At 49.9% G+C, this 14,631-nt stretch overlaps 1 protein-coding gene across 1 annotated transcript in view; it reads left to right on the forward strand.

The window, feature by feature from the left end:
- Positions 1-9,010: 9,010 nt before the first annotated feature.
- Positions 9,011-14,631, forward strand: part of SLC25A22 (solute carrier family 25 member 22) — a 52,937-nt gene continuing 47,316 nt past the window's right edge. The window contains exon 1 of the mRNA XM_042038558.1: positions 9,011-9,101. The gene's annotated coding sequence lies outside the window, so the exon portion shown is untranslated. The remainder of the gene's footprint in view (positions 9,102-14,631) is intronic.

Genomic DNA, 14,631 nt, shown 5'->3' on the forward strand with positions numbered 1-14,631 from the left:
CAGCATGGTCTGCTATTCCATAAATGCCTTGAGTTAGATGGAGACTGATCCCTTTAAACCTGCTGGCAGGAGGACACCGGTGAGCTTGGCTGTGCTGTGCAGAAATGGGAGAACAGCTCCTGTTTGGATAGTGGCAGCTGCAAAGACACAACAAACTTCAGCTGGGTTAATGGTGTCCCTGGAGGGTGGCTTTGCTGCAGTGGGACTAGGCCAGGAAACACAACACTCAGGGCATGAGCTGAGGCTCGGGTGGAGCAGGTCTAGAGAGTAACAAGGCTATTCTAGAAGGGACAGTGTGCAGGGTAAGCCTGTCCTCCAGTGGAGGTGCAGGAGAAATCTACAGGAAGCACAGGGGAGCATCCACAGCTACAACAGGATGAAGCTTGGCTGCACTGAGCTTTCCATTTGTCATAGTTAGGCCCCAGCTGAGTTAGGCAATGCTGGAATAAAGGGTAGGTAGGCTGGACTCTGTGGAGGACTCATTCAGGCATCAGCAGAGCTACAGCTCTTCCAGAAAACAGCTTAGTGCCAGGAGAGAGGAAGGTTAGTGCCAGGTGTTCAGGTTACTCTTGCAATAGCCTGCAGCCAGGCCAGGCGACAGCAGATAACAAACCCTAGACAGTATCATCAATAGAACAGCTCTTCAGGATTTGGGCTGACAGCTTAAGGACAGGTAAGTAACTACTGCAGACAAGGATTGTTATCTCCAGTCTTTCCCTGCTGAGTGGTAGCTGCTGGGCTGGGCCTCCTTGCAGGCATCTGGCTTTCTCCTTGAAGTGACACCAAAGCAAGCACCCAGCTGAGGACTCCAAGGGTGGGAAGTCAGAGCAACTGTTCAACTGCTCTTTCCTCAGCTGACTTGGCAGCAAATATTTGAGCTGGATGAGAGTCAATGGAAAACATTATTTTGAGGCATGTTATCTTTATCAATAATCTCTTTGAGGCACAGTAAGTCTTTTCTAAGCCTGTAGCTGCTATGGCTGGTAACAGTTGCAGTAGATGGTTGAAAGAACAAAAGGAATTACTAACCTGGCATTTATCTTTTGAATCAAAATAATGGCATTCCTTTCTGAATTCTGTCATGAATTCATCACATATTAGAGTAGTATCTTTCTCTTTCCAGCTATCTGGCTTTTCTTGGTGCCTAATATGCACCTTACCGTGTCCTACAGATGATCTGGCAGATTTTATGGTTTTTAGTGTGCATAATCCTGATGTGTCCAAACTTCTCCCAAATACTGGGAAAAGCCTACTTGCAAAAAAAAAAAAAATTAAGTGAGAAATTGTTTGAGAGTAGGAACTTTTTTTCTCCTTTTTTGGCTGTAACCTTTATAGCTCTTTAACTCTCAGAATTTTTTCTACTTCGTAAACTCACAGATCTCCACCAGAATGACCTGGGAGGGGAACAGTGTGTTTCCCACATGCCACCCTCCACTTCCAGTTTCTTCTAACTGTGATAGTCCTCTGGCTGCCAGGAGACAGATCCAGCTCCTACAGATATTAATAAAAAAAAAAATAAGCTGAGAAATGAAAGCCCAGGCAAAGCTCAAATCAGTTTATTAATTCCATAAAAAGTACAAGGGAAAGCCTGATTATATTCTGCAGGGGGTTAAACTGTTTACACAGTCCTGTCAGTAAAATGCTGTATAATTCCCAGTAAAAGACCTGACTGAAATACGAAGTTGAGAGTGAGCCCACAGGGGCGGTGTTCAGTTTCTCTGTTTACCGTGGGCAGGCAGCAATACTGTAAAACTCAGCACATCCATAGGATTGCTCTGATAAGGGAAAGGAATCTCTGTGTTGCGCTGAGAACTGGATGGTTCAGCCATGAGCTTACTGAGCTTGATGCCAAAACTGAGGCAGCATTAGAAGATACCCAGTTGGTACGATTTCCTGCTGCATGGTACACACTCACGTCCATACTTGACAGTGTCATACTGCTGGGTTTTTAAAAGGGAAAGGAAATCTGATGGCCTTTAAATTCACTGTTTTCCTCCCAAGGGAGGATCACCCCATGTTTTCAGCCTTTAAAGCAAGAGTAGCTTTCACTGGGAAAGGAGTGGGACTGGTTTGTAGTCACTGGTGCATCAGAACCCCAGCCCAGGGCTGCCTCAAAGAGAGCCCACAACACGTATCAGTTGGTATTGTTAAAATGAGGAAAACAGCTGCAATTAAGTGTGTGTTCATTTCCTGAACTCTGCAGAAATAAACTGTATGTTCTTAAAAGCACCATTTTTCTGTAAATCTGCATGTCTTGAAAATCCATGAGGAGAGTTTGACCCTTGTTCCAGTTTCCAGTGACCTTGAAAGAACTCAGTGACTGGGAAATGTAGAAACCAGGTAGGCACCATGACCATGCCTCTATGCTTCCTGTCTCACAGTAGGTTGAACCCATCTGGAAGTTTGTTTTGGGAGGCTGGAGCTAAGATCATTCTGTTTGGTTTGCTCATTGAACACCAGTGGAGTTCTTATCTTTTCCAGACGGTGGAACTGGAAAATGCGCAATGGGCAGGAAGGATGCCCAGAGATGAATACTACAGAGTATTTCTAACTCTTTCCTTATAGCAAAGTATTGCATCTCCTGGGAAAGGATGAAGACTGTGAATATGTGGCTGCCATCCACTGTTTCTCAACTAGGTGGCACCAAACGAAATAGTCCAGTATCACCTACAAACCAGCAAAAGTGGGTACTTTTTTCCCCCACTATGCACAGTTCTAATGCTGACTCTTTGCTGAGAGATGTTTGAGGCCAAAACATAAATGTCGTGTTCAGAAAGTGATTGATTAAATTGGTGGGGAAACAAGTCCTCTAAAAAGCGAAGGAATACGGAAAGCTGAATGCATTCCCATGTGGAAGGAGCAAGAGATTTGGGGCTGCCTTTCTCAGGCAAGAGTTGAATCAGACAGCAGCAACAGAGCATGTGGAGAAACAAAGCAGGCAGAGGAAGCAGATCAGACATCTCTACTTACTTTCTCTAGAAAAGCAAGACGGCTGCAAATTTTGTTTCTGCTGAAGCCCAGTGGATAAGAGGAGACCACACTTGCAAGGGTCAGAGGAGGCAGCTGTTGCTTGAACATCTCCTCAGAGCCATGTGGCTGAGCTTCACTCCTGGACTGAGAATGCCAGTGGTGACCCAAAACAAACCAGGTAGCACTGCTCAAAGCAGGAGACAGGATTTCTACTCTGGTCATATCAAGCTTGAAAACATCTGCTCTGCCCTGTTTTCACTGTGTCTCAGCAGAGAGATGCAGCTGGAGGTATCTCCTGGCTGGGCACACAAAGTCCCATGTGCTGGGTCACCTGGTGGAGCCACATCCTGGGGCAGGCCCTGAGTGGCCATCAGCTGCTGGGTCGCAGGAGGCCAGGGAAGATAGATTGGGCACAACCCAGAACAGCATGCTCATCTGGAAGGTGTTGCTGCCCATGGCAGGTGAGTTGGATCTTTGAAGTCCCTTCCAACCCAAACCATTGTGTGATTCCATGAAGTTGGGCAGGTTTGATTTAGCTAACAGGACATGAGAGCTTGAGAGATGCTGTCTGCAGACATTTAGTGAGTGACTTGGGAAAACAGCAAGATAATATTCGCCATCTCTTAGCTGCCCAAGCTGCCCTAAGTTTCCATGCTTCTACAACCCTGCCAGCCTTCTGCTTGAAGCAGCAAGGGTAAACCTTGGAATTTCTAAAAGACCCCACAAATAGCTTAAGAAATTATTTGAGTTTTCCATCCTAATGCAGGAAAACTTTTTCCCGATCAAAAGAGGTACCAGCATGTGTCAGACCCACCTGTGGGACAGTTCTGAGGCAGCAGGAAGAACTTAAAGCTTTGGGTATGAACAGGATCACACAGTGTGTGTCCCAGCCACACTGTCTCTGCCAGCTTTCTGCCACAGGCCATACCTGGTCTTCTGGTGTTTAGCATCACCAGGTTTAGAAACAGCAAATCTGCATGTCCAGAAGAGAGTGGGACTTATGCATGTGGTGGGTGCAGCCCCTATGCAGTCACCCATCTCTCCCTATCGTGTGAAAAAGAGACCTGGCTGATGAGCCTGGATGCTTAGGATTCTAACTCTGCTTTGCTGGGCTGATGGAGAGAAGCTTTAGGTTACAGTGAGAAGTAGGACAGGAAAGATGGGTGAGGGAGGTAGTAACAGGATAGCTGGAGGAGGACATGAGCTTAGGTATGAATCTTCACCTTGCTACCTCTTCAGCCACATCCTTGGAGGATTTTACTTTCTCTGGAAGCAGCAATGGTACAGGACAAATGGTTTTGGTTTTCTTCCCTTCAGGCTGGAGAAAAATGGAAATCCTTGTAATTCTTAGTATCTCCCCAAGGCCGGAGGTGAGAACAAGCATGGCTTGTGATATTGATCGTAGCTGCTCCCTCTCAACACTGCAAGTTTCTGTCTCCTGGTGTCTGCACAGCCTTCATGTGTTGCAGGAGCATCAGGCTGAGTGACAATCCCAGTGCCGCTTTCATCCTGGTGCATTGAAAGGAGCGAGAAGATACGGTGTGTCCCCCTCAAAAATCCCCACAACAGATGATTTGGTGAGGCTTTCATCCTGATGCATTGAAAGGAGCAAGAACACATGGTGTCTCCCCCTCAAAAGTTCCTTACAAGAGATGATGTGGTTGCAGTCTGGGCAGAGTAAAGAAAATTCTGCTGCTTAAACAGGCTATTTTGTGACAACTGCTGTGCACAAATGATGGCTGGAAGGCAGAGGCAGTCACAAATAGATCCATCAGATTTTTGGGGTCCTAAAATAACATGGCCCTGAAGGAGCTGGCTGCATCTCTTGGTGAGGCAGCAAGCCTGGGAACTGTGACTCTCCCTGAGGTCCAGCTGTTTCAGCCATGGCAGGGTGACAGTGTCCTCAGCATGCACTTCACCCTCCATCCTGGCAGCATGGAGCCATCTCACCTTTCTGCCCCCCAAGAAGCAGCCATGCAGGCTACTGCCAATGCAGATTCCCCACGGCTGTTCATCAGCTGCTGAAAGGGGAGACAAGCTGTGGAGGGTGAGGAACACTGAAAAATCCTGGAGCAAACTGCATTCTTTGGCACCCAACTGCACTCTTGGGCCATATACCCCAGGGGAAAAGAGTGATCAGTGCCCCATAAATCCAATGCCACCTCTGCATGGGGACAGATGCATATAGTGGGATGCTATGGGTTGTTTTCTCCCTGGGTGTAAGGGGAAAGCCCTGCTGAAAGGCTCCCAGGGCAATAGATGGCTGCAGCTGCAGGCTCCCTGCCAGCAGCTATGCCCAGAGTGGGATCTGGAGGCCGACCTCACAGCCAAGACAGCGCCATTCATCGGCACTCAATAAACAAAAGTGCCTCGCTGTTTTATCCAGGAGATAAGCATGGAGGGCATGAGATTGCTTTTCCTTGTGTCATCTTTGCTGAGCGTGGGAGCCTGTGCTGGCTGCCAAGGGAGCCGAGGCACTGCTGCTGTGGCACATGCTGTGGACAGGCAGGGAAGGGGAGCTGCCGGGTGTCAGGCAGCCCCGAGGCTGGAGACTCACGGGTACTGGGCACTGCGAGATGCTGGCGCTCACTGGAGGCTGCCAGCCCTGCAGGATGTGTTGCAGGAGCTGGGCCATTGTTTAAGCCAGCTCCCGACATGTTACTCATTAGCATGCCAGGGTCAACCCAGCTGCTCCAAAAGTCACTAAAAAAAGGAAGAAAATTCTACTTCATATTTTTTTACACACACTTGTGTGCTTTGAGCATCAGGGACTTTATTCCCGCTAATTGTTTCACATTTGAACCAAATATCTACTAAGAAGGTATCTGCAGCCTCTTTTCAAGGAGTAATGGCCAGAGAGGACAGACAGACCATGTACACTGGTTCACCAGCGTGGTCTTGCAGCTTGAGCTCTTGGGGACAACAGAACCGGGTTTGGGGTTAAGCTGTCCCATTCTTGCACTCTCCAGCTGCATCCACATCCTCTCTCGCTTCTGTACTGTCAAGTATCTGCACAGAAATGAAACCAGACCTGCTGGGTCAGTGGTTTCTGGGTGCTTCCTGCCATCCAAGTCAATGGCCAGCTGTAATTCTGTTCATTTTATTCACTCTGTTTGGCTGTACCCTGGGTGAGTCCCCTAACACCTCTGTGCTGTTACCTTTGGCAACACATCCTGTGCTCTCAATGGAGAACAAAGATCAGGCTTGGCTGGGATTGATTTTTCCAGAAAATGATGTTGACTGGTGCTAATTACATTACTGCCTCTTCGATATTTATCAGATAAATTGTCTACCAGTGCTCTGAGAATCCTGTCCAGAATGGCCACCAGGCCAAGGGAGCAGTGACCAAGCTTGCCCAGTTTTACTTTTTTAAGCGTTGGTTTAATACCCACACTCATCAGGTACTTGGGGATTTCACTGGCACTCCACAGTTTATTAAAACAGAAAACAATACAAATGGGGAAGGAAACTGAAAAGCAAGACCTCATGAAAGCCTCTTTCTTTGCAGCAGACTGAACTTGACCTATGTCCTTGAAGGGCTGAACCAGCCCACAGCCACTCTGGGAGGCAGGCTGAAAGCAGTGCAGGATTTTGAGACTCACACAGGACAAGCTTTCTGACAAGCTGAGCGCAGACCTGGTATAATGCTCTGGTGCATGCTGTGATTACAACAATGTTGCCTCGTACGGGAGGTCCTGAGCTATGCTCTTCACCTTGTATCAGACACAGACAGTGCTGCTTTTGAAGCTCCATTTTGTATCAAACAGTTTTAAATCTCTTTTGTGTCTGTCAGGAGAAAAAATTTATGTCTGAAAGCAGAGGAAACCTTGACAACCTGGCACTCACTGAATGTGAACTTTCTTCCTCTGCTTCCTTTTTTTATCCCCTCTCTAAAGTGCTGCCGGAAGAAACGGGTCCTTTGTGCCATGCAGGTTACAAAGAGCAGTTGTTTTTATGCAGCAGAACCAAAAATAAAAATGTGTGATTGCAGTCCTCCTGAGACGCAGCACAAAGGTGGACAGTGTTAACCTCTTCTTTGTCAGGGGATGGTATTGTTCTGCCAGCACATCTATGCTGTGATAAACAGTAACATCCATACCTCAAGCCACGCTGAGTTCAGTTCAGCTGTTGACTGAGAGGGTACAGCACAGTGAAACCCACTAATGCCTTTACAAAGGGATAGGTCATGACCAGGGAAAGGGGTGGGAAGCAGTTTTGCAGCTGGGGAGTGAGAAGGGGTAACCACAACTCCCCCACATCGTTTTGCTGTTCCCCAAACTGGGGATTCCTGCAGCAGTGCCCACTACAGCAGCCTGCCTGCAACCCAGGCCTTGCTGCCTGTTTTTCCAAGGACATGGTGGAGATAAGGCTGTGTGGTTGGATAGACTATTCTGGCATCTCCCTACCCACCACACTTGCATTTTTCTCTTATGCTGGATGCTCATCCAATAAAATGGCCACAGCACATAGGTCTCCTTCCTTGGTCAGGCACCACCCTTCTGGAGTGAGCTTTCCACCTCCTGTGCTGTATCTTCTCATGCTTTGTTCAGCCCAGGTTGAAAAGCACACGAGAAAAGCTGATCCCCTTTTCACCTGTATCCAAATCATTAGCATTGGCTTCTGAAGCTTCACTGGCCTCTAGTTTACATCTTCTCCTCACCTTGGGTTCCAGGTCCCTGACTGTGATAACAAGCTCCTCTTGTTTTCAGGCGTGTGAACAACTGTGATGTTTTTGGGCTGTTCATCATGACTCCATATAATTGTCACTTCTCCTGTGTATACAATGTCCTCATTAGCCCTACATGCCCCCGGGAGCATGCTTGTAGGCACTCTTCTCTAGCCACCTCAGATTCATTGCACAGGATAACTGTGCATTCCTGCTCTGCTAGCTTCCATGGGCCCTTGGTACAGAGCTGGTAATCCCACACTCACTTAGGCCTGGTGTACATGAGCAACAAAGGAGGCTCTTAGAGATGTATTCCCCTGGAGAGCTTCCCCTCTCTCCCTGGTGGTGTCACACCTGTGGATGTTATAGAATCACAGAATGGTTTGGGTTGGAAGAGGCCTTAAAGACCATCTCATTCTAATCGCCTCTAGTGGGCACCTTCCACTAGATCAGGTTGCTCAGAGCCCCATCCAGCCTGGCCTTGAACACTGCCGGAGTTGGGGCATCCACAGCTTCTCTGGGCAGCCTGTTCCAGAGCCTCACCACCCTCACCACAAAGAACTTGGTCATCCCAAGAGGCACAGAGATCTGTCTGGCTCCCACTGTCCTCCTTGCCTTCATGCTTAGTTTCCAAGGCCTGCTGAAGTGGTCTCTGTGGATGTTTTGTCCCAGCAAGGACTTAGGCCCCATAATGCTCCTGAGAGCTCCAGCTCCACAGTGGAGCCTGCTAACCCCAAAAATCAAAGCCTGCCAGCAGTATGGTGGCTTTCCTGGGGGGTAGCAGGCAGCACAGCGTGGTGACCCAACAGGCACAGCTGGCCTGACTGCTATCCTGAAGGGAATGACAGAATCACAGAATATCCTGAGTTGGAAGGGACCCACAAGGATCATGGAATCCAGCTCCTGGCCCTGCACAGGACATCCCCAGGAGTCACACCATACGCCCGAGAGCATTGTCCAAACACTTCTAGAACTCTCAGGCTTGGTGCTGTGACCACTTCCCTGGGGAGCCTGTTCCAGTGCCCAGCCACCCTCTGGGTGAAGAACCTTTTTCTAATCCCCAACCTAAACCTGCCCTGACACAACTTCAGGCCGTTCCCTCGGGTGCAGATGACAGATTTATTACTTCTCCCCCTTGTCGCTCGCCCCGTGTCCTGCCGTGTGCCGCCTCGCAAGATGGCTGTGGGCTCCGCGGGCCGGGCGGGCTGTGGGCACGGCGGGGCAGCCCCGGTACCCCCGCCCGGCCGGGGGAGGCGGCGGCGATCCCCGGGCGCCCCGGCCGCGTTGCCATGGGGACGCGGCGGCCGCCCCGGCGGGGAGGGACCGGCGGCAGCGGCGGTTCCTGCGCCGAGTGCGGCCGGAGGGGGCAGAGCTGAGCCGGGCCGGGCCGCGCCGCGCCAGGAGCTCCGCACCCCGCGCCGCACCGTCCCCGGCCCCGGCGGGAGCCGCCGCCGCCGCCGCCCCGGTAAGTGCGGGCACGGCCCTTCCCCGGCCCTCGGGAGGCGCCGCCGGGGGTCCCGACGCCCCTCCTGCCACCGGGATGCAGCTCTTCTACCCCGGCCTGGCCCCTGCTGCACCGGCCCCGCCGCCGCTTACCCCGGCCCCTCATCTCAGGGGTGTGCCGGCCGCCCTTCCTGCGCCCCCGGGCCCTGGAGGGCCGTCTCCTCGCCCCGGGGGACTGCGGGCTCCGCGGGCTCCCCATGTACCCCCCCCTCTTCCCGGAGCTGCGGGCTCCCCTAGCCCGCCACTTCCCCTCCTCACCCTCGGCGTTTTAAGTCTCCCCAGCCCCTCCCCTCCTCCCCGGGCGGGGGTCCCTCTGCCTGCGTGGGGGGCCCGGGGCTGATCCCCCGCTTGCCGTGCGGGGCTTGCCCTTGCCGAGCGCGGGGCTGCAGCCGCGGCGCGCCTTCCTCTCCCTGCCCGCGCCAGGGAAATTGCGGGTGACACGTGTGCGGCTCCACCGAGCCCTTTAGTGCCCCAGAGGTGCAGCTTTTTATATAGAAAGCGATTTCCGAGTTTCTCCGGGGCTTCTGATTTGTGGGGCGATTCGTAGGATCCCCTGACCGCCCCGGTCGCAGCGCAGGTCCTGCATCTAAGCCCCTCTGAGCTCCTTCCAGACTCTCCTAAGCCAGATCCGTGCCTCTTTGAGGTAGGTCAAGGTTATTGTGCTCTTCATGCAGTGGATGGGGAAAGTGGAAATGTGGACAGACTCTGGGATTTCCTCAAGGTCACCCTAGGAATTGGACCCCAAGCATCCTCTGTCTCGCTGCACCCCCTGCAGCTGCTGGGCTCCTGCTGGGTGAGGGTGAAGTTGTGGAAATCGGATTTTCCAATGCCCCAGCCTCTTTCCTGAAAGGCTTCTCAGCTTTTAGTTTATACACCTTGCCAGGTGTCAGGGCAGGATCCTAGCTATATTTATTTGGCCTAATGTTTTTTTAGCTATTAGACGTTTACAGTTAAATAGTGTATGTTTTTACCATAGTATGTTAATCTCTGAGAGTCTCGCTGCTGTTAGGATCTGGCTTCGCGGTGTTGCTGCTGCTGTTGGAATGGTATCTGCAGTGATTTTGATCACTGCAAGTAACTGTGGCTTTGCTTCTCAAGAACTCGCTTCTTGGCAGTGGCAAGCAAAAGGCAACTGAACTAGAGTGGTACTGATAACGATGTATCGTGTGGGACTCTGGTGGTGGTTGTCTTCTTGTCCTCTACTTCTGGTTTGCTTTGCAGGCTGTTATAAACAAAGGAGTAGGCAAGGTTTAGTAGTAGGAGTTCCTCTAACCTCTTCCTCAAAAAATAAACACCAGGATTTAATGAGGGTTTACCCCTTTAAATGTCTTGCCTGTAGGATTTTTAACTGCGTGCTACTACTTGTAGTTGTTCATACAGGTGCAGATTTTCTCCCGGTGCTGTGCCCTTGAGCTCATCTGTTCACCGCGTGCCTGTCGTAGTAAGGAGCGCTATGTTTTGAGGGTGGTGGTGATCTGTGGCGCAGATGGATGGCTGAGTTGGAAAAGGGATCAAATCTGTGTCATAAATTGGAGCCCTGATCTGCTCTGAAGGAAAGTCTGCGGTCCTGTTTGATGCCCAACAATCTTGTTAATGTCTTACTAGGATGCCAGAGCTGTTGAACATCCTCCTGCTGCCGTTTTAGGAAGGGGTAGTGTGCTGTATTAAGTTACTAAAAGGTAGAGATCACTGACAGCCTGTCAAGGCCATTTGCTCCCCTTTTCCTGCCAAGGTTTAAATCAGTGGGCAAGATGGGGGAAATACCTACCTGGCTGGCCAAGGTGACAGCAGCCTGTCCATGTGGAAGCAGCCCCCTGCTTGCATGTGCGTCATGTTTTGTCTCGTAGGTCTCTGGCAGGGCAAAGGTGTGATGGAGAGAAGGGACAGAGGCGCAGTGACTGGTAGTTGGTGTGCCTTGAAACCTGGGAGCCATGGGATTTGGAGCTGTGCTCTGGTAAGGGAAATTTGGGGAAAGTCCTGCTTAGAAGCTGTAAGCATTTCATGTGCTTATACGGTTGTTCTTGCATAATTGTTGTCATCCTGAGAATTGTGAAATAGTAGGAGGGAGAAATTTCCCAGAGTAGGGCAGCTGTGTTTCCAGGTGAGTAGATGTTGTGCTGTATTTAGCTAGAATAAAATCTGTGTGTAGAGCCAACATCCCTGACCAGGGGCCCAATTTTGCAGATTCCCCTGAGAACAGCTTTTCCTTGAGGGTTAAAGCCCAATCTAGGGAACACTGTTGTTGCAGGGTATGTGATGACCACGCAGTGCTGTGAAAATAGTTAAATATCTTTGGCACTTCTTGAGGAATATACCCAGTGTTGATAGCTGGATGTGCAGCTGCAGTGTGAGCTACAGGTTGTCCCCTGGGTGGGGGAAATGTCAGGAGCCCCAGGCAAGGGGCTGTGATCTGGTGCTGGCCCTTTGGACAGCAAAGGGCATAGGCATACAGCAGGAGCTGATGACTCAGCAGGAAGACCCCAGACTGTCTGGGTGCACAAACTGTAAGAGTATAAAAGCCCAGGAATGCTTTTGTTGGGGATCCCTCCCCAGAGGCACCAGGTCAAGCTGTTTCTGTGTCACTGCACCATGATAAAATTACTTTAGAGGACCCAGACATCTGAGACTGCTGTGGGAAGCCCAGGCCTGAGCCAGTAAGGAAACCCTGTCTGACTGTGTGAGTGTGGGGTGTGCAGTGAGCCAAGAGGGGCACCCGTGGGGTCACTGGAGCCATCTACTGTGAAGGGACTTTGGTCCTAGCAGTGAAAGTCTGGAATGGGGGGAATGTGACTGACAGAGTGGCTCCTGGGTGGTCAGACAGGAAAGTTTCCTTAACACACTCTGGGTTTTATCTGAATAATCTGCAGCCAGGAGGCTGTAAGATGGGTGACTGATGAGTTGCTCCTTCTTCCTCAGCAAGGAGTACCTGGGTGTGGTGTAAGGATGCATGGTCTCCATCTCTGGTCCTCCAAAGGGTCAGGCTTTGGGTTTGCTGCTGGGCTGGCAGTTAGTTGTTTTACAGATGTAAGCAAACCTATGGACTCTCTTTCATCCCCCTGCAGAAACAAAATGCTCCTGGGAGGATAATTGCCAGGTTCACAGTAGCTACTGGAAGGTGGGACGTCCTTGTGAAGTCTGAGGGATGAAAGGTTTGTGGGGTGGGAAGAAAGTTCAGCAGCATTGACCATAACTGCAGAGGGACTCATGTCCCCTGGTGCCAGCCAGCAGCAGGTCCGCCTTGTTCCACACGATGCTTGCTTTTGTCACTTGATCCCTGGTCTCGTTTGCAGGCAGGGAACTGCAAATCTTTTGCACTGCCAGCTTTGCAGTGCCAGCAAGATGTCTTGCACAGGGTGTATCTCTTAATGGGCTGAGTTTATCTGCCTAAAATAATATTGTGCTGTCAGAATGACATAAAAGAGCTTTGAGCTACGCCCCAAGGGGAAAGGAAAAGGGTTGGAAAAATGCAAAATATTTTTTGTTCTGTTGTTAGGAGAGCCTGGGCTGGGGAGATGATGTGTGACCAAACCTGGTTTGGAATGGCTGGGACAAATGAATTTCCTTGTGATCCTGAGTGCTGCAGTTCATGTGTGTTATGATAGGATGGTAATGTCCTGTGAAGGGAGTTTCTGCAGTTTCCCCTTTTCTAGGCTGTTGTAGAACAGAGAGGTGTTTCTTCCTGAGCCTGCCTTCTTCCTGACCTTCCTTTTTCAGAGTGTTTTTTTTCCCTGTTGTTTTGTTGTGGGTTTGTTTTCAGGTTTGGTTTTTTTTTCCCTTTGTTTTTCCCTAGAATGAAGTTCCTACACAGCTGGTGACCTGTCATTGGTGTCCCAGTGGCCCATCAGTGGTGTACCAGAGCTGAGCACCTTCATCCTTTACTGGAGTAGGTTGATACAGCTCTGGCAGACAGTGGAGCAAATTTGGTTTGCACCAGCTGAGTTTGAGCATCATACGGGAGCCATAGAGCAACAGGAAGAGTCTGGTCCCACAGCCTGTTTAGCCTGTCACTTACAAGTTTGTTAATGTCCTGTTAGACTTCCAGTTGGACATGTCGTTCTCCCAGCTGCCTCTGCTCTCCTGTTAAAATCTGCAATACTGTGTAGGATAAATGTCTGTACTGCTCCTTCTAGAGCAACTGTGCAGGATGGGGAGGAATCTGCCTGTTCACAGCATTCTGCCTTCTGTTACTGCAGGTACATGAGGACTGGTAACTATTCTTTTTACATCCATGATACATTCTCCTAAATCCTTGACTGTGTTTTCAGGAAATGTAAAAGCCTGCTTTAATGCCCATGTTTGCATATTCAGGCTCTCTTAGAAGTGACTAAACATCTGTACTACTACAAGTTGGGAGAGATGGGGTTGTCGATTACTTATCATGGCACATGAGCTAGGGATGCTTCCTGTCGTAGGCAGTGAATTGTTTTTATTTGTTACTCTTGAACATGTTGAACACCACACCTGTGTTCATGGTGCATTCCTCATAAATGGCTGCATGGACTCCAGCCTTGCTGGAGCCAGTTGTCTTGTCTGTCTACAGTGAGACAGCAGGGATGTAACTGCAGGTGCTTCTTCCCTGCCAGAGAGGTGTCTGAGGTCTAACAGGGCAGTGTGTTTCAGCTTCTCTGGCACCATGATGTAATGAAGCCATCCTCCTTCAGCAAGGCTGAGTCCTCTGGCTGTACCAGAGGGCTGGGGACTGTCACTTGGTCGTATCTAGCTAACAGTGGCGGCTTGCTAGAGCTAACGCTGTGTTGCTCCAGCTGATCCTAACAGCAGATAAATACTTTTTTTCCTGTCCTCTTCTGTTTGCCTTCCAGCACAGAGATAGCAGGAAGGAGGAGGTGGATTGAGCTGTCCAATGCCAAACTTGGATGTTGCTTTAACCTTGCAGTATTGATTGCCTGGTAGTTCAAATTATTGTGAAGATAAAGTAACAGGAGGTACAAAAGTTTTAGAAAACAAGGCAAAATCACAGACAAACCTAATGAAAAGACCTTGTCACTCTGGGTGGTTTGGATTTCTGTCTGGCAGTTTCATCTCACACATCTGCAAATATAAAAGCTTTGAACATTTTCTGCTTTAGGTGGGTTGTCTACATGGGTTTATATGCTTGGGGGAGGGAGAGGCACCCGGGCAGAAATACTTGTTCTGTATCAGAAGGAATATGATGGGTTACTGTTTATTTAATCTGTGGGGTCTCTGTTGATCTCTATTTAGTGCAGCCTGTGGTGAGCTGCTCACAGGAATGCAGTTTTATTTTATTTTGTTAAACATTTTTGTAACTGATACTTGTTCTCATTTTGGTAGTCCTGTTGTGGGTGGGTGACTGTGTCTTGTCAAACCTTCCTGTGCCCTGTTCCTTCCTTTGGCACTGATGCTGGTGTATGGCATATAAGGAGGGCTGTCTGGATTTTTTTTCTTTCCTGTCTGAGGCATTTATCCAGAAGCCAGGAGGAGAGAGGTTGGTTTTGACCCAACTAAGTTTCCCC

This window comes from Corvus kubaryi, unplaced genomic scaffold (genome assembly GCF_017639235.1).
Source record: "Corvus kubaryi isolate FWS band 111438036 unplaced genomic scaffold, C.kubaryi_AGA036_p1.0 37392, whole genome shotgun sequence".
NCBI classification, from domain to species: domain Eukaryota; kingdom Metazoa; phylum Chordata; class Aves; order Passeriformes; family Corvidae; genus Corvus; species Corvus kubaryi.